The sequence below is a fragment of the Apis mellifera genome, linkage group LG6, assembly GCF_003254395.2.
Source record: "Apis mellifera strain DH4 linkage group LG6, Amel_HAv3.1, whole genome shotgun sequence".
In the NCBI taxonomy this organism is placed as follows: Eukaryota; Metazoa; Arthropoda; class Insecta; order Hymenoptera; family Apidae; genus Apis; species Apis mellifera.
The window spans coordinates 6,723,614-6,744,999 of NC_037643.1; the positions used below are offsets into that span (position 1 = coordinate 6,723,614).

Below are 21,386 nucleotides of genomic sequence, written 5' to 3' on the forward strand. Positions count from 1 at the left end.
ACTATATCAATAATTTCATCATATTTCTTCATCGATATTTAATCTTCCATCTAACGGTACAAATCATTCACCATTAGATATTATTTTTATTTCAATAATAATTGCGAATGATCGCATCGAAATTAATTTAAAATCAAATCTCGCTCTTATCCGCACGACCGAAATTCCATTGGTTATCCATTGCGCATGCGTAATCGATTGCCCGCCAATATTATAGCAGTATTGCACACTAGTTTCTAGTGACTAGAGGGACAATAACGAACGTTCCGTTGTCTTCGAGAAAAATTCCCACGGTTGCGAAAGGGAACATCGTCGTCAATCACTCAGAGTGTACGCGTTTTCAATCGATCTTTGCTTTCACGATATGCTCGCAGCTGAGTAATCCCCCACGTTTCGTTCGAACATATATCAAAGCATAATATCTTCATGTAGGAGTTATCTCGCGAATATTTCTTACGCCGCGGGAGCACGTAACACGTTGCTTGGTATGAAATTGGACGTTTCTGGAAAATTATTAAGGACGATTTTTAGACGTATGTATATATAAATTGTAGGCAAAGAACAAATAAAGATGATTTTTTTATGTGCGTTATTCAGTTAAACTAGTTGAAGGCTCGATTTGATATTGAGGTTATGTTTGTTATTTATTTGCTTAAGAAATTAATAGATATTTTATTTTGTTGTTTGTTCGTAATGTTGTTTGATTGTTAAATTTTTTCTGAACAATTATAATTTATTTCATTGTATTGAAATTATTGAAAAATTGATCGAATATCGAAGCTGAATTTTTAGGTTGATAGATATATTTTATTCTGGAAATGTTTATTTTATAAATTTATACTTTTGTTAAATTTTTGTGAATAATAAATGTTATTTTCTGGTTATATTAAAGAATTATTACATGATAAAAATTCAACATGGAATAGATATTATACTCTGATGTTTTTTCGTTAGTGATTTTATTGTAGGTTATGTATCGATCCTTGAAATTTAATCCAATTATATTTATTTATAATATTTTTTATCCAATTGATTTTATTTATTAATTAAATAACTAATTTAATTTTTCTTCAATCATTCTTTATTTAATAGCAATTAAAATTTTATTACGTATAATAGCTTTTTATTATTGTTGATCGTGAATATCTCTTGGTAAATTATAAATTTATAATTAATTGTTTAATTATATTATTATCTGTAATCAGTTGTTTTAAATAAAGTTCTAATTTTTGATTTTCATTTGAATAATGTTAAATAAACTAAACAAATAAAATAATAAAAATAGTAATTAATTGATAAAATTTTACATTGTGTTTCTTTTTTTATTTATTAATAAAGAAAATATTCATAATATTAATAATTTATATTCAATACATCGCACAAACATAAATTCATTCATTTATTCAACCTAACCTGTTAAGATAGATTCATTGATATTCAAATAAAAAAGGAATATATTCAGTTATACATTATTATTGCATCTATAAAGTATTAGTCATCTAGAATATCGTTAAAAATAGTTTCACTTTCATTCAAATAATTATTATTGCTATTATTTTGTTATTAGTATCAATAAATTATGTCAGAAAAATATATATCATAATTGTTCAATATATTCTATTCTCTTTTTTCTATTTTCTTTTTTTCTATTCTCATATAACTACATTGAAATAAATAAATATTAAAATTTTTTAATTACAAATAAAAATTGATTTTTTCTAAACTATATATATATTGGAAAAACTAGTCTGTTTTACGAGTTATTCGATATATATGTTTAAAAAAAAGAAAAGAAAAGAAAATAATCATATTAAAAGATTATTATAGATGAAATAAATAAAGGTATGAGACATATAATTTTCCAGATCGAAGGAAATGTATTCTTAAAGACATCTATGAAGGGATTCACGGTTAAGATGGATTTTGAAACGTTCTGTAGGGCATAAACTAAAGGAAACAGGGACCATATAAGATAGAAGACATAAGATAGACCCCTGATGGCGATATCTCGCGGCGAGATCTTCAACCGGTCATGTCTGTCGTTGCGTCGAACCATGGTGATTTATCATTATTGAAATACGGACCATTTGAGCCATCGCTGCCCACTCTATGCTTATGCACTATGGTTTTCCATTTGAATAGTTCGTGGTTGGAAAGTTGACTTTGTGTTTCCGTTTTTCGTTACATTAGTTTCTTATTTTTTATTTTTAAAGAAATTAAATAAATTAAATATTATAGATCTACATAAATATTACATAATATGTGAATATTATTTATAAGTATAATATATTGATTAAGTATATTTAAAAATGTATATAAATAGTTTTAATTTTAAGATAAGAAATATAATTTTAAATTTTATTTAAATATCAAAAATTAAATATTCAACATAAATATAATATAACATAATACAATGTAAGAAAAAAAAAATCTTCTAAAATACAGCATAAATTTTGATTGCATGGATCATAAATTTTTTCCTGGCCAGACAGATGGTGTTTAACCATGAATTCAATTTTGCCCAAACCGGATCTTGAGCACGTGGTAATGTTCCGCTACAAGTAGATAACACGTTGAAACGCATTTCCTTTCGTGATCAAATCCCAATTCTTTGCTTTATATAATCAAAAAAAGACAAACAATTTTTGTATAAAAACTTGTGTTTAAATATGTGTTTAATTTTATATATTATTAACATGTACATAATAATAATGATTTAAAATAATAAAAAAAAACATAACCTAAAAAATGGCAAATATTTCTAAATAAATATGTCTAGAAAGTTTGATCTATATTAAACGAAGTTTTGTTTGAAAGTTTCTTCCTTTATCGTACAAAAGTTCGAAGAAGTTTCGTTAAGATTTTAAAAGTTTAGGAAACGAATAATCTGTGAATTAATGAGTTGATGGTGTTGTGTAAAATTTATTTCGAAGCTTGTGTATGAAAATCGCGATAATATGTGAATTTGCGTACCGATCGAAATATTCTTGAGGTTATCAGCCTGCAATGCATTGCAATGGGGTAGCGGATGTTTTTAGAAAATAGCTCAAGTAGGTAAGAAATAGGAAGGAATGTATACTACGAAACGTGAGGTAATTCTAATTTATCAAATAACCAATTTCTGTTGCTACGGATGAATTTACAATTTACCAGAACAATAAAAATATTATAAAATTATTATAATATTATAGAAATATTGACATTTAGAAATTAATTTGAAATAAAGAACTGTTTTATATAATAAACATTGTTAAAAAAAACAATTTTAAAACTTCCCTTGAAAATATTTAAGAATTAAATGTATGAAATTTTTTTAAAAGAAAAAGATTTAGCGATTATAATACAAGTCTGATTTTCATGTGTATAAGAAATGAAATTTGCACGCTCGTGTGAACAGTTGCTCAGTCGACAAACCATGCGGGGAAATATCCTTTTAAGATTTTTTTAAATTGCGGTCAGTGCGTTAATCATCTGATAAACGAGACTGGCCAAAGTTCCACTTGTTAAACCGCAAAAACCAGTGTCGTCCTTGTTAGACAGCAGGATCACGAAAGAAAAAAAAAATAAAAAGAAATGAGTTTAGCAGCGAGAAGGGCCACGAGTCAACAGGCTACGACTTGTTGAGACGTGTTTAAACTTGTCGCGAATATTGTCGTATCACAGATGGTTGAAATTTGTGGTTAGAAATCCCCATGTTATTAATATCTTGTTTCTTTAGAATTTGTTATCTTTTTTTTTAAACGCTATAAGAATATAATTTTTATATAGTTGAAATAATTTCTTAATAATTTTATTATATTAATTTGATTTAAATTAATATGAATATTTGGTTAGAGAAACAATATAGAATATTATTTTTATTGATGATAAGCATTAAACATTAGAAAATTAATTTAAAATTATTTCAAATAAAAATTTTTTCTGGAATTAATACAAAGGAATTTATAAAAGATTTTTTCTTTTTCTTAAATTGTATTTTTTTTTATTTTAATTTAAATTCTAAATACAAATAATTTTTATTCAATATAACGTGTGAATCATGTTATATATAATAAAATCAATATGTGGTGTTTCTTTATATATAATTATAACAATTCGATAATCAACAAATTACATATGTATAGTACAAAATACATATATAGTATAATAAATCGTAAATTATAAATAATTGATTAAATAATAAAATAGAGAATAATGACATTAATCATCATAAATTAAGGAATTTTTGGCTTTTTTCCAATAACGTATATTTACTTTATCTACTTCCTTTTTCACAGCTATAGATGTAGCAGATTCCTGTAATGCGACTATATTATCGACGCACAGATTTCTGTATTACCGACGTCACATATAATTTGCTTTTTAAACCGATAAGATGACACCACAAACAAGATATAAGAATAATTGTGACAGGATATTTTTTCGTATTATGATTTGGAGGTTATCTATTCTCATAGTATAAAAAACAAAGCCATAATAAATAATTTAATGTTAGGATTAAAACAAATTTACATTAATTTCATTAATAATAATTCGTTAATAAATATATTAATAATATATTTATATATTAAATTAATTTTTTTATATGTTGTAAAGAATTTGTATATATTTATATACTTCATTTTTTTTAGAATCATATATTTTTAAATGCATAAATAAAATATTCTAATATATAAGAAATAAATTTCCTCTTTTAAAAGAATAAACATCTTTATTCAGTTTATTATTACCGTACTTTGACAAATTGTAAAGCCTTGTCTTTATTTCCTTTAAGATTATATGCCGGGCCCACATGGCCATATAAAAAATCGAACGTACAGATCATACGAGTTTATCTAAATGGAAATCGTGTGAAAACATGCAAACAATTCATGGATCATGTTCGTATGCCCGCATGTTCGTGGAATTCCTAGCACGTGGTTGAATGTTGGAAGAAAAATGCTTTGTTTGCCCCATGAAAATATACTTCGTACTGAGTATTTATGTAAATCGATGATTCTACATTCCAGTTGATTTGCAATTGTATATTAATTATGATCGAATGTTTTTTTCTAATAAATTCTTGTTATTGATATTGAAAGAATCGTCGAATTTGAAATACATAAATACATGAAACATACCAATCGTATTTATCTTCTCGATTCTATCTTCATCTTTTTTTATTATATCCTATTGACCAATAGTAGCACGTGGAGCTTTTACATAAATTTTCATATATCCAATAATCAATATCTTAAATAACGTTCCAAAGATAATTTTAAAAATTTTAATCTTGATCATTTTCACGACTTCATTATATCTTTTTCCATCAAATATAATATATATAGTGGAAATAGCGTCCCTTGAGCGTCTAATATTTCGGATTTTACCTATAACTTTGACCCATGTTGCATTGTGAACTGGCCTTTAATCGTTATACCTGCCACGTACAATGCGTACCACGCACACCCTTGTTGTACAAACTAATGTACACGTAAACATGAGATGCCGTACCACTTAATCACCGTGTCAATCTATCCACTTGTATTGGGAATGCGGGTACAAATACGCAGTTTCTCAGGTGAGTATATGGGTATCACGGTAAGATTTAAATTTTGGTTACAATTTGCTATTAATTTCACTACCTTTACTCTTCCTATATTTCTCCTTTTCTATTTCTCTCCCTCTTTTTTTTGTTTCTCTTTGACATACGTTAAATATAGCATGAAATCACGAATGGATTAAGTATAATGAAAATTCGTATTGTAGACAGAGATATTATTCAGATATAAATTTGTGCAACATTTTGTTTTCAACGAGTTTATCTAATTTATGTAAAATTAGAAATAATTAATAAATATACAATTAATAAAAGATTCTTATCATTTTTGTTTATTATTATAATAAATGGTATAATCGTGACGATTATTCTTATTATTCTTCCTATCTTTCCATCATTATCATGGTAATATTTTCAGACTGTCTTATCAAACACTGTATTTTAGTGCCTCGTATTATGTTGTTACAGCCCACTCACAAAATCTCCGCCTATAAATTAAAACACCCGTTCATGAACAATACAATGCAAACGAGAAATAGGGCATTTAATACGTAATACTCAATTTTAAATTTCGCGCAAAACATCGAATTCAATTGTGATGATGTTCACGCGTAATAAACACATTTTGATCGAAAGAGCATTGAAGCAACGACATATTTGTTTCGACATGGTGCAATTAGTTCGAATAAATTATAATTTGTTGCAATTACATTGATCACAATCGTCACAATAACATATTTCAATTTTTTGCATCCCATTTCATTTCGAGGAGTGCAAACTGATTTTTCTATTAATCATGATCGTGATATTTTGAAACGAATATTAACTGACAGGTGAGGTTAACTTTTTTACCAATTCATTTTGAACGAAATTTAACTTTGAATTATTGTAATTGACGAATATAAATAAATTATAAAACTATATGAAATATAATTTTGTAATTGCATTAATATGTTTCATCAAATTGTAATTAATCATGTTAATTTATCTCGTATTAAAATAAAATTAAAAGTTTCAGAGAAAAATGATAATTGAAGAAAATAATATAATACAATAACTATAAAAAAGTAAAAATAGTGTTTAATTTTTCGATATATTGGATGTCTCGTGATAATTTTTAATTAGTGACATAAAATACATGAAATAGTAAAATATAAACGTGAAATTAAATTAATTATTATTTTGTTAATCACTTTAAATGCTATATATTATATATCATCAATAAATATATTGTCTTTGTAATTCTTTATATTTATTTAACCTAAAATGCACCAAAATATATTAATTTTTGTACAAATAAAATAATTCCTGAATTATTAGTGATAAGATATAAAAATTAAATTGATACTCAAGTGACCAATTTAGTTAGAAAAACGATGAACGAGATTTGTCGGATAAATGTATAACTACGTGACGACTAATATCTTGGGATTATAGTAATAATACGATTCAACTCGAGGTAATTTTATCTTACCTTTTCATTTCTCATTTTTTACTCGTCGTTCCTTGATAATCCTCTTATAGAAGCGTAAAAATGCTTCATGACGATCACAAATCAACGAGATTTTTTTGCGTAGATTGTTACATATCATGGAGTATAAGATATATAATTAATATATAAATTTGATTCAAAATATGTAATTATGTTTAAAATTATTTATAAATTTTGAAGAATTTATTATATAAAATTTGTTTTAATTATACAAATAGATTCTTTTCAATAAATAATTTTTTATCGTTAAAAAAAAATATATGCAAATATTATATGTATAATATTTTAAAAAAAAAATTTTAGAAAGATAATTTTGTTTCTAGAAATCTATTTTTAAATTAATAAGTATATATATAAAATCCTATTAAGTTGTATTGCTGTACTATTCGCGCCAGATATAATATCAAAATCTCAAACTATATAACACACCAGACGATATTTGGCAACTTGCATGCATTAAATGTCCCTATTACATTCGATATCATGGTTTAAATTACATATATGATTATAGAACATTCAAAATTATAATATATTAATATCTTTGCTCCTTTTTGTTTCTTATTTACATTTATATGTATGCTTGTATAAAATTGAAATTAAATTTTTCTACTGTAAAATATATTTCTACGTCAATAATATTTTAATTTTATTGCATGTAATCATATAATCGCAATCAAGTTTTTATTAAATTCATTTAATAAAAAATAAATATTTTTAATATTTTTAACGAAAAGAACATTACATATAAACAAATTTATTTAATCACTTTATTTTCGTAAATATATTATATATATTATTAACTGTAGTATGAATAAACTAACCTATTAAACTAATGCTACTTCTTAAAAATTAAATTCAATATATTCTTTAAATATTTAATTTATTCAATTTAAATTTATATATGTTTAACTTGTTGCACATAACCACTATAAACGAATTTATTCCTAACACAATTTCCTAAATGATTCGAATTATTCTTTTCAAACTCTAATAATATAACATTAAATTGAATAATTTCATTATTGTCCAATAGACACTCCAATATCTTCTGATTTAATTATAATTTTTAATTCACTTCTTGTTAATATAAAAATTTATTATTTTATATTATATTTTAATGTTTTACAAAAAACAGATAGATGCCTTCAAAAAAGCTGCACTGTTCGACGGTACAGTAAAGGAAACTGCTGCTTCGTATCTAACCTCACTTATCAGACAAAGCGTAAGTGACGCCATTTTCGAGATGATCTGGCCTAGAAATGTTGCTATCTCTCTCAGATGATAGTCCAATCCACTTCTCACATTGTAGTAGGTTCAGGTAACGAGTTACATTACATATGTATATGTGTATATATGTATTCCGTATCCTATGTTCGATCGTTTATATATTTACATGCATTTATGTATATACATGTGTCAGGACGGACCTATCTGTGATAGACATTCGATGTATCCTGCAAGTTTCTTAATTAATATTGTTTTTATGGAGTTAGGATCATAAAAGGTAAAATGTCACTTTATTGTTTAAAAATTAGAATTGATTTGGGATATATATTAGAGGTTATAGACGAGATTGTAGATTGCCCATACATATGCAAATCAATATTTTTGTGAGTTCAATTAAAAAAGTGGTTATGTTTAGATATTTGTTTTATTTTCTACATATTATACGATTATTGTTATAATATTATATAATCACAGTACGTAATTCTGTTTTTGTTCAGAGGAATATCTTTATTCGATTCGAATCGATATAATCGTAAAATTTCTTTCGTGATATCCGATTATAAACCAGTTAATATCCATTTTTTCTTTTGCTGAATTGAACGATTCTTAAAAAAACAAAGCAATCCATTATCTATAAAAAATGCAAATCATTTAATTATATCCCGAAAGAGAATATCGAACTACTATAATTCCATTGCTTCTTAATTTTTGCAAATTTACATTTCTGTCATTCGCGATCGAAATAATATGGTAATCGGACGAGGCAGATGCTCGTCCACAACCTGTTTATCAATAGTTTACCTGTTATACCGATAACAGTGTATCGGGCAATGTAAATTCATCGGTGGTCGGTGGAATTCGTACGGGTTTCAAGCATGGCACGGCCTATTCCTATATTTGCGATCATAATTACGAGGGTCGTGGCGGTGGCCACAGAGATGACGTCATTAATTTGCGTTCTTCTGGCCGGATTCCAATTCACCGCCTCGAATCTCATCGTCGCCGGCATCGTTCACGGTCCGGAAGGGCTCATTTATCCTTCGAGGAGGGATCTCACGACGAGAAAGACTCTCTAGAGTTTGGAAAAAGTGTCTCGACCAAGTTGTGACTGATTGTTAACCTTTTCAAGATATACAAGAACGGCATTACGTGAAATTTAGTAGTGATAGCTCGGAAAATAATTATTTCTTCATTATTGAAATATATGAAAAGAATAATTTTTTTTAAATTATTTATTATAGTACTACACACAACATACAATGAATATGCAGAAAATTAAGAGTAAAATTACTGACCTAAATATTTTCCTAATAAAGCTTTCCAATTTCATTTATCTTCGCTCAAAAAACATGGAATAAAATTCACTCTGATTGAAGATTTCGTTTATTTTTCTAAAATTAGATATCGAACCATTAATTAATTCGATTCAAACAGTTTCCCTTATTTTAACCAAATAATAATAATAATAATAATACTTTATAATTCAATCAGTTCAATATCTTTCAGTAAGTATTTCAAAAAAAAAAAGAAAAATCTGAATTATTCCAAAATAAATATTTTATTGATACTCGTTTGGAATTCGTTTAATTCATCCAACTCGTCGAAAGAAGGAAAAATTGTTCGTCTAACTGCAACGCTGTTCAAACATTTGTTCGCAAAATAGTTGCAAATCGTGGCTTCAACTTGAAATTTTCACCGTTTAACGGAGGATTTTCGAGAAAAGGCATCTTCCATAAGAGCCTCTGGATAGCATAATAGCATAAACGTAATCCAACTTCAACCGATCGTCTCAAAGAGAAATTGCACACTCGAAAGGAAAAGGACACGGTTGGTGAAGAGTTGCGTGAAGTTCATAGTTCAAGTTAATATAGCTTGGTCGGATGAAATATTCTTCCGTTATATATAAAGTCATCTCGGTTTTGTCATTTATTCAGGATTTTATCCACAGTGATTTCGTTCGTTCTTTTCAACCGTCTTATAATTCATTCTTTTTTATTGTTAATTTCACACACAAAGATCTTTTAATATCTCTCTGGTTTTAGTACAATTTTTATTTCTAATCTTTGCCTGTATTTTCTTTTAGTTCATCTATTTTAGATATTTTTTTTCTAATTTAATCGTTAATCATTTTCTTTGGTTCTGATATTCTTTATTTTTACAATCTCGTTTTAATTTCTAATTGTTTTTTTTTCCATTTCAATATTTTTATTATATAATAATCGTTGGAAGAACGAATCGTAAGAATAGTTTTGGAGAATAAAACGAGGGAACACGATTGAGGAGTTAATAATTTTCGAGGTTAGTTCTTCTTAGAAAGAAACTTGAGAAACTTTTATAGAACTTCGCCGAAATATTCAAATATCGAGTATTTCGTGTTCTTTGAACGTTTAACAACATTCACCAAAGTTCACGACACGGGGAACGCGTAGAAATCGATTTTCTTTCTTCCTGGAATCGTATTTGCATCGTTGCATAAAAATTGACGAGATCAGGATCAAAGAGAACCACGAGAATATCGATCCAACGAATTTTGATATCTACTTTTTAAATAATAATTTGAGATTTGATGATAATAAAAGGTGTTAAATTATTCTTATATTATGAATTAATTTTTTGATTCTTGTTTACTCTCAATCAAAAAATGATTTTAATAATTTTAATAATTTTTTTGTTTCTTTAGTTTGATACAACTTTAAGAAAAAATAGTTATAACTTTATCAAGCAGTTATCAAGAAACAAACAAAAGGAAAATGTATAGAAACTAAAAATAAAATTTCTCAGAATAGAAAAAGAGTAGAACTCGTACTCGTAATAAAATAAATCAAAAAGATGGTCGTAAAAAAGACCATTTTTCACAAAGGTCTGTGAAATCAATATCTGCAAAATTATTCGTTCGAATCACACAACAGATTTTCCTTTCCTTTGATAACTCAGTTTTTTTTGTCATAAATATTTTTCCCTTCAAAGAGTCCAAATGAACGAAACATCAAACTCTCGTCAAAATCTTCTTTAAAAAAAAAAATAAAGGAATCAGTTTTATATATCCTACTATTACAATCCGCTTTGTACCGGGGAAAATAAAATTAATATTTTTAAAAGTTTCCTTTTCTATTTCATCTTTCTAATTAAAAAAAATAAAAATTTTTGTAATAAATAAAAAAAAATAAAAAACACGATGAGACTTTTATCAATTTTTTATCGTATATATTTCACGATATATTTTTAAAACAATTCCCTATGGAACTCGAGTATTTCATAACAGACATCGTAGATACAATTTCTTTCCCTTCTTTCTTTCTTTCTCTAGAATCGTTTTATTCGAAACGCACGGTATTTTTTTGATATTTCCCCAATTGAAAAATAAAACTTTCCCATATCTTCCACGTATCGAAATTAATACACGTAACACACGAAGTTTTCCCAAATACTTTGATATTTCCAAAATTTTATTGCAAAATGGTATCTCAGACTTTTATCTCTCTAAAAAACTTCCATCATTTTATTCCTCCAAAACGTAATATTCAAAGGGACAAACTTTCAACAAGAAAAATAAAATTACGAAAGAATACTCTGAACCCAATCAATTGTAAATCAATTTACCAATCTTCCAAACAAAATGAATCTACACCCGCAATTCTAAATAATCCGTAAAATAAAAAGCAGAAACATACAAATACCAGCGATATAGCAAAGTAAACGATACATTCCTCGAAACAAACGGGACAAAAAAAAAGAAAGAAAAAGAGAAAGAGAGAGAACTTTCTCGAGAGAATCCAATACGATTCGAAATGCGGCAAAGGGTTTACATTACCCGGCCGGCCGAATGTAGACCACCGCCGAATGTTGTCCACGATTCGTGCGTGTAGAAATCAGGTGAGGCTTAGAAACAGGGCAGCTGGTTGAAGAAGAGGCGAGCGAAAGAGGTGGGCTCTGGCCGCCTCGACCGCGAAGGGTTGGCGGGGAGGAGGAGGAGGAGGAGGAGGAGGAGGTAAACGGTGGCTGCGAAAAGGAGCGGGAAAAGCGCGAGGAGGAAAGAGAGGGGGCGAGGAGGAGGCAGAGCGGGAAAAGGACGGGCAGAGGGTGTGGGCAGAGGGAAGGGTGGTGGAGGGTGGAGAAGGACCTGCGCGCGAATTTCCCGCGTTCGCTCAACCTCATATTGATCCCACCCCAGTTTAACTCCCCGCATCCTACCACCACCACCTACCAGGCTGGAGGGTCGAGGAGGAGAGGGGTGCAGGACAGGGTAGAGGAGGTGGGTGGTTTATCGGCGTATACACAGTACGAGGGAGAGGACGAGGCGGAGTAGAGAATCGGAGAGAAGCTCAGTGGGCTCCTCCGGGTGGTCCAGCGCGAAAAAAACTCCCGTTTCGAGAGACGTTTCGCCTCTCTCGCGTCCTTATCCGTCGCGAGATACATCGAAGTCAATTCGCGTTCATATATATATAGATATATCGATTGATCGTAACGATTGTTGGTGTTTTCCTCGTTGGTTTATTTTAATTAAATCATTGGTTACGATTGTTGGTGTTTTCCTCGTTGGTTTATTTTAATTAAATCATTGGTTACGATATCTGTATAACGTGGTTCTCTAGGTGTTCGGTTTGGAGAAAGAGTTTCTCGGGTGATTGGTGGATTGGTGGTTTTCTCGATGCGGTACTCGCGACACCCTACTACTACTCGCGTCGACCTTCGTGATTCTTGCCACCCCGACGTGTCGCCGCGTCATCGATCGTTTCGCGGCGGTGATCGAATCACGGCATACGAAGGATGTAAACCCTGTGATACTTTGACGAGAGGAATATAATAGAAGAGGAAGGAGGAAGAAGGGGGGAGGGGGGAGAAGGAAGCGAGAGGAAGAATCGTTGGATACACAGGAAGGATAGAGGTGAAGAAAGTGTTTTGTGCGCGATACGTTTTGCCCATTTTTCTGTGATTTTTTTCCCCCGTCTCTTTTATTCTCAAGATTCTCTGTTCCCCTCGAGGGGGGAGGAGGATCTTTCTCGTGATCAAGAGGATTAGATCGCGATCGTGGTGGATCGGCGAGGATAATAGAAGGAAGGATCACGTGAGATATCTTATCGCACTTTCTCTGGTTCTCACGCACCGTTGGTCTCGGGATATATAATATGATAAAGTAATGATCGAAGGAAATAAGAGAGAGAGAGAAAGAGGATCATGCGCGAGGCCGATGCGAGTATAGGCCTGGCGGTGTTCCTTGGAAAGTGCGTGAAACGATCTCTGGAAATTGTGTAACATCCCCCTTTTTTCTCCTCTTGGAGAGGATTCGCGTTTCCTCGTTTGCTCGCCTTCCTCGTTGCAGGCTGCAAACTAATCTTGCCAATCTTGTTGCCGTATATACGTGTCTGCTGTGTCGGGTTAAGGCTTGGTCCAGAGACCAATTGTCCGCAGACACGTGTCCGCGATTAATATAATTCTTCTTCTATAGTGTTTTAATATTCGTTTAATAGTTGCGAATAATCTAGAGTGAATTGTATTAATACTCGGTCACCATTGTGAGAGAGAGATTATTCTTTCATGCATTTGTTTACGGTATTGTTGTTGGATTAATTGTCCTTTTTTTTTTTGATTTTCTTTATCATACATTGGGTGTAATAGATATATGAATTTTTATTTGTTTAATGCACACAAGGAGTGAGTCGAATAAATTACGTAATCTTATATATATATTTGTGCTTGAAAACGTTACAACAACGATCAAGCACATCTTTTAACGATAAATTTCGCTATTTATTTAATATATTGTATATTATATGTGCAAAAAATTAACGAAATTTTCTATCAATTACAACGTCTTAACGATAATCAATTTGATAACATTGTAAACGATGTATAAATATTAGATAATTTCTATTACTGCATAATAAATTCATATTTTGCAGATATTTCGCGTAATTATATAGAAACGAATTAGTTAGTTTCAAATCGATGATGGAGAACGATCGAATTACGTTTCTAAGCGTTGAATTTCATTTTTTTCTATTATTAGTTTCATTCATTAAGAAACGTAATAAGAACAAGCGGAGAGAGTAGCTACTGGATCTCTATTATCCGAACAATTTGATTATTGGAGCTATCTTATCTTCTCCAATATATTTAGATAAATGGAATCCGACTCGTTATTCTATTATAATTTAGATATTAATAAGACAATAAGTCTTAGAATAACTTTGCAACGATTGTTGTACAATTTTTTTTTCTTTTTTCATATCAATGAAAATAGATCTATATTGTCTATTGAGCTACGAAGAAAGAAAAGCAAAATAACCTTGCTTTATTATTAAGAAGCATTGAATAAAACAGAATAAAAAAAGCTTTTTTCTTTTTTTTACATTTTTCTTGCAATTACTTCTTCCATAATTGGAAAATATGAATCCTTCTTAGAAACAGTATCTTCCATTTTGGAAATTGGATAATTCTTTTCTTGGATTCGTTATATTCCATATCACATTGTCGCAAATTGGATTCAAAAGAAAAATCCACTCTGATAGGAAGAAGGTATGAGTTTGCAACGAATAGGATCGTATCTACGGGGCAGAAATAAAACCGTGGTTATGAGTATCTCTATTCCGCATAGTCTATGCCTTTATTCTTTTTTCCTATATACTTTCCTACGTAGATATTACATACTTCATGGATCCAGAAAATAAGGAAAGAAAACAAAGTTAGCAAAGATGTCTACATAGTTACACATCTGCGGATAATATCTCGTCTAAGATTCGTTCTAAAATTTATTGTTAGTCAGAGACATCGCTTGCAGATATTCGGATATCCAAGTCAGAACACAGGTCTGCATTGTTCAATATACGCAGTGTATAAATTGTCTTGCATTGTTTTATTATCCACCGATACGTATCTAGAAACGATCATCTACAGGCACGAATCTGTGCACAAGATTTCTAGATATCTATAACGATTCTCCTATACGATATGATACGTAACATACACGTAGGGACAGTCTACGTTGTATTCAGATATACGAAATAGATCCTGTTTTATTATCCGCGAATATCCACAGATATCGTCTACAGATTCGCATTGACAAGATTCCTGGATCTATAATGTAAGAATTTCTATAAAATATAACAAATAATAGAGCATACTTTCATTTCATTTGTAAAATATCTTATAATGATAGAATATCGGAGAGAATTTTTTGAATATTGACGCAGTATAATAATTATTTAGAATGACAGTCGGAAGGGATACAATTTTTGTTAAAAAAATCACAAATAGGAATTTCATCCTTAAGTATACACATACGTACGTATATATATATACTTGTATATACTGATCAGACCGCGTATGTTCGCGGATATCGTACGCAAACCGTTATATCACATTTTATTATCAACAGACACGTGTTCACGGACAATCACGAGTCCAGACAAGCCTCTACTCTTCACGATTCTCCCGTCACACGCCTTTTCTACTCGCGTCGTCTCGTTCTGTATCTACTTAAACGCTTCTCTTTACGCCTCTTTCACGCCTCAATGTATAAAACAACATCGTGTAAAACTCGATATAAACTCGTTCAAACGACAATTATCCGATGGATATCGTACACAATCGTACAAACTCGATAAAAAACCCGATCCCAAAGGAACCTATAGAATACCCAGGATACTTAGAAACTAATAGAATCATTCGAACTCGATAGAAACGATCAAACTGTTAACCTCAAACATCGAACATTGTTCCTATTTGTATTCTCACGCGCAATGTTTAATCGACGGATGAAAAGACAAGTGAAATTCGCAAGTAAGGATCCTTCTCTCGTCGCGTGAAACGGGCTTCAACTCTCCACGCGTGTTCACGTATGCATACCGTGATCGTGGCGATTTGGCTTCTCGCGTGTGAGAACTTGACTCTCGCGCGTATCGGCGATCCTCCTCGATCGTTCATCAGGTGCCGGGCGTCGCGATGGAGCGTCGTCATCGTTCGGGCGTGCTCGGTTGTTAATCTCTTTTTTCCTCCTCTCCCTTCCCCCCCTTTATACCCTATCGGCCGGGGATAATAACGGTAGACGTGATCGGTTGTCGAGATCTGTAAGATCGTTTAACGTGACTGATCCTTGTCGGATGGAAAATAGATCTTGGATGGAAATGGAGTTTGCCTTTGCGTGAGAAATGTATACCGGGTGGACGAAATGTAAATACGATTATTTGACACGTATATCTATATTTCGTGTGGAAAAAAAAAATTAAATATTTTTTGAAGATGTTATTAATCAGTTGATCTTTATCTTTTTTCACGAAATGGAACCGTAATTTTCTTTTACGTGTGCATTAATTAATACAATTTTTTTAATGGAAAAAGAATTAGAAAATTAAAATTAGCTTCTGAACTAACGATTTATTGCTTTTTACGCAAAATTAATAAATTCCACGTTATAATAACCACTTTCTATCTTGCGAGCATTTATAAATATTCATTGAACGATAAACCAGACGAGTTTAGCAAAGTGAATAAGTTTGTTTTGTTCGTCCGAGTATATATGCTCGAAAGAAACAATGGAGATGCACGATGTAGGTTAGATTTGAGTGTACAATCGGCCGGTTGAATCTTTCAAGCTATATTGTGCTGCTTGTTGGGGGAAAGATGGAGTGCAGGATTAGATTGTTGAAGATGGATTTGTGGAAATTAGACGAGTCGGGATCCTGGGAATAGATTTGACGTGGTTCTCGAAGGGGAGTCGAATGTGCGGTATTAGATTGTGGAATTGATGGAAAAGGGTTGTGTGCGAAAGGATTTCGAGTCGGAAAAGTGTATATTGGTGGATGAATGCGATCGCTTTGGGCTATCGAGAAAAGGGGATACCTCCTTTTGATGGATACTCGGTTTGTCAAACTTTGATTTCTGTGTCGGTTTTTTGTAAAAAGTGTAAATCTTGATCTTGATGAAATTAATGATACGTGTAATTCGTTCGATGAAAATTTTATCTTTGAAATCGTTCATTCGTATTCTGTCTAGAATTTTGGACGAGTTTCGATCAGATATAAATCAAGTCTTTTAAAAAAGAAATATGATTGATTAATCGAAATCCTTCATAATCTAGGCCAATTATTTGGGATTTATCGAAGTATATTTATTTTATTTTTAACTACTACAATTATTTTCAAATTTAAGATAGTTTTAGTTGATGTAATTAAATATTCTTGATCACTATTCTTCTTTGATAATTTAATACACATATACAGTTGAAGTCTTTTAATTAAAATCCAAAAAAGTTTTGCATGTCGTTTTTTAAAAAAAAAATTAGGCAATTTTTATACAAATTAGTGTATGTTCTACAATTTCGTAAAGCATTTTTTTTTTAATCTGTATAAATTAAACTCGAGCAAATCAATTATTCCAAATTGATCAATTTTTATAAAATCTGACTATTCTATTAATTTATTTCCATAAAATTAAATATTAATACTCTTTGACTCCAATGATAAATAAAATAAATTATCATTAAACTCGAATTGACGCGTATTTTCGTGATATCCAAGAATCTTATATATCGAAAACAAATTTTCTAATGTAATACAAAAATATATATTATAATTTCATACTTCATCATCCATCTTCTGTGATTATGAATTATATATCACAACAACGACAGATACGAAATTTACAAAAAAGGAAAAAAAAGAAAAAAAACTTAGAAAAAAAGGGAAACCGTCATCGTAACAATAAAATTTATTTATCTTCCACGCAACAATGGTTTCATTCCGCTAGTCTGGTCTCGTTGCACGGCAATGAAACGGCCATTCTCTAGATCCCTCTGCCCATGAAAGCTTGTTAAAAGCACCAGCAGCGATCCACCGTTATCGTGAAACGTTCCTTCTTTTTCTTCTCCTTTATCTATACAAAGAATATTCAACACGGCGCGGAGGTTTGATCGAAATTTCTGAATTCGAATTCGAATTCCCGCTCGAGGAATCGAGAGGGGAAAATTTTTCGTTCGATCGAAAGGAAGATACGTTCGATTTAACGATCCATGACGCTGGATAATGGAGGAGACTCGCGAAATGGTTTTTCGGTTCTTCTGACCGGATAAACTCGATTCGTCGTTGCAATCATGCGCTTTTACTGTCGTGTAATGATATTCTCACTTTCCATGCAATGTCGCGTGATACGTTTACTTTAGAGTTAGTCAAAGTGTCTTCTTACGAGCACCGGCTATTTTTACGAGAAAATTGACGAAAAAAAGATCGACCGTCTTTGATGAACGTTTCGTGTACGTGAAATAATTTTTCTTCTTTTAGCAAAAAAAAATTCTTTCAAGGTGGTGAAAAAAAATTTCAATCTTTCGTTGTTCCATTTTTTCTTTGTATAGGAATATTTTTCATAAGGGGATAATAAAACGTGAACATTCTTTAAAAGTTTCGCTCCACCTTTTTTTGTATTGTTATAAATTTATATTCATTAAAGAAGAAAAAAGAAAATAGAATAAAATATACTGGAACTTTAAAGGTTGATTTTTTTAAATCGGTCTGAAATTAATTGTACACAAGACAAGTAAAGTTTCGTTAAAAATAAAATTTTCTTTTATATATTATACAAGTTTTTTTTTTTTAATTGAACCCATTAGGTAGAAAATATTTATGAATTTATTATATGTGAAATCACATAGCGGGGATCATAAATTCAGTAAAGAGTTAATATTTACACGGGTAAATGATGTTTCAAGATATTTCTGTGTATAATGATTTATAATGCAAAGCGATAAAAGTATGAGCGCGGGTATAATGCAATTCTACTAACTGACCATACGTCTGGCTAATTAGCAAGAAAAGATTTATATCTGCAATATATATATATATATATATATATATATATATATATATATATATATACAACTGTGCAGTTGTAAAAAGAAGATATTCGAAAGAACTAGTTTTTAATAGGTCTAGTGTATGAAAATAACAACAAATCGGCGTCATTAATGCTCATACAGTAGTAATCTATCTCTTTTTATGATTTACGATAGAATAATCGAATATATAAGAATATACAACGATGATAATTTTGCTAAAAAAAAAGAAAAAGAAATGAAATTTTATAAATAGACTTATAAAATGTGAAAGAATGGAATTATAAAAGAGATTCTATAGTGTTCAAATTATAATTTATCGATTCTGTTAGCGAGATAAAATTCTGCAAATCAGTTAACAAGATATTGTTTTATCCGGAACTGTCACGTCACGAACGATTTGTTTCTCGTGAAGTGGATATAAAGATTTCTCTTCGAATATTTAATATTAATTGTAAGAATGTTTATTTGATCTTTGTTTAAACCAATCCAATAAATCTCTGATCCATTCTTTGATATTATTTATCGTATGGATACTTTTTCTTTGTTTTATTATTATTCATTTTCGATACGAAACAAAATATTTTTTTCGAAAGAAATATGGCTTTTTTATGTCGCTCTTTTTTCCCATCAAAAAATATATCGCCAACTTTCACAATTTCATATTCGTGCAACAATAATTCTATCTACGTTAAAATTGGAAATATTTTTACATGACTATTTAAATTCAACTGGAATAATTTCATTGCGGGAGGCAGGAAATGTGAAATAATTTTAAATAAAAATGTATAGATATTTCCAAAATTGGAAAAAATAGATTTTTTGAAATTGAGAAACAATTGTATTTTTTCATTTTTTTCATACATCTGCAATAAATTCTTTTTTTTTAAATAGTACTTCGATACGAATATTTCATTGAAATATAAGAAAAGATTCAATAATACTTCAAATAACATAAATAAATAAAAATAGAATAATTATCCATCCTTTATTCCATTTATATCGTTTAAAATATTTCAATTTCTTGTTATCATCTTGCCTCAAATTTTCATCTTACTTCACAATTTTTCAAAATACCTTCTTCTTTTTCTCGTATCTCGTCGCAACATGTTGCAAAACTCGATTCTCAGTAAAAAAAGAATAATAACGATAAGAGGGAAAGGATAACGAGAGGAATGCAATATTTAAAGCGTCTTTCGATCCACGCTGATCCCCTTTTAATGAAATTCTAACGATCCCTCGACCTCTTTCGATCTTTCGTAACAAAACTCGTTCTCCTAGAGCCATTTTCCACATCAACGTACAGGCTTATCAATTTTATCGAAACAGAATATTTGGATCGCGGCAAAGTGTTTCATTGGATGTTCTTATTTCGGAACGTAGACGCAAGGTTTGCTCGATCGAATCGATTTGAGAGTTGGGGGCCATTGTGAGCGGAGATCCTACCCCGCTTTGAAACCTCAAACGCAAACAATTGCCGCCATTTCAAAGTCAACCGGTTACCAAACCAGAGGATTGGCTTCCTTTTGAGGGACGAAATTGTACTTCTTCAAAAGTCGTGCTTTGGAATTAGCAAGTACATTTTTGCAAGTAGTTTTCATATATGATTTTTTTTATATTGTTTATCGATAATACATTTTCGATATTAATTATCAAGTGGCATAGAGATAATAATGAATTGTGATTATCGAAAGCTCTACCAAAATCACTTAATTAGAATAATTATGAATTAGAATTAGGAGCAATTTTGATAATAAATTTCAAAAAATTCATCAACAAAGGATCCTGTTAACAAGTAGTTAATTATAGTAAGCTTTGAATATTTTGATAAGTGAACACGAATCGAGAATAACTTTCAACTCTCAAATATATTTTATGGAATTTTAAAATTAGATCTTCCATATTTTCAATTCCTTCTTTTAAACCACTCCAGTTTTGTATCGTATTCGATTTCTGTACCAGCTTCGGTCGTGTAAAACCTACGTGACCCAATTTTTCAGGAACGTAAATTCAGTTCCCTCTCAAACGATTGGAAAGGATTAGAAATCAAGTCTTAATGGAACGTCTTCGAAAAATTGCCATTTCTTCTTTTCTAACAAAGTTTCTTCGTCCAAAATCGGTAAGGCCGATCGCAAGGTCCGATCGTTGTTGCCGATCGAGTCACGACCGATCGATCGCCGATCGAGATCGAGCATAAATTCACCGGCAGCCCAGAGATTTGCTCGAGCATGGCCAATAAACACGCCTGTTTAATGATTTATCGCGATCTGACGCACATACGTACGTACGTTCTCTATCGATATATA

General features: G+C 30.4%; 1 protein-coding gene and 1 long non-coding RNA gene across 5 annotated transcripts in view; one reads left to right on the forward strand and one right to left on the reverse strand.

The window, feature by feature from the left end:
- LOC412917 (probable serine/threonine-protein kinase dyrk2) overlaps nt 1–21,386 on the forward strand; it is a 222,230-nt gene that overhangs the window by 66,386 nt on the left and 134,458 nt on the right. The gene's annotated exons all lie outside the window — the stretch shown is intronic.
- On the reverse strand, nt 4,692–7,198 carry LOC102654469. The gene is made up of 2 exons (XR_409867.3): nt 7,014–7,198; nt 4,692–6,027 (listed from the first exon to the last, which is right to left on the reverse strand). It is a non-coding gene; the product is annotated as an uncharacterized LOC102654469 (long non-coding RNA).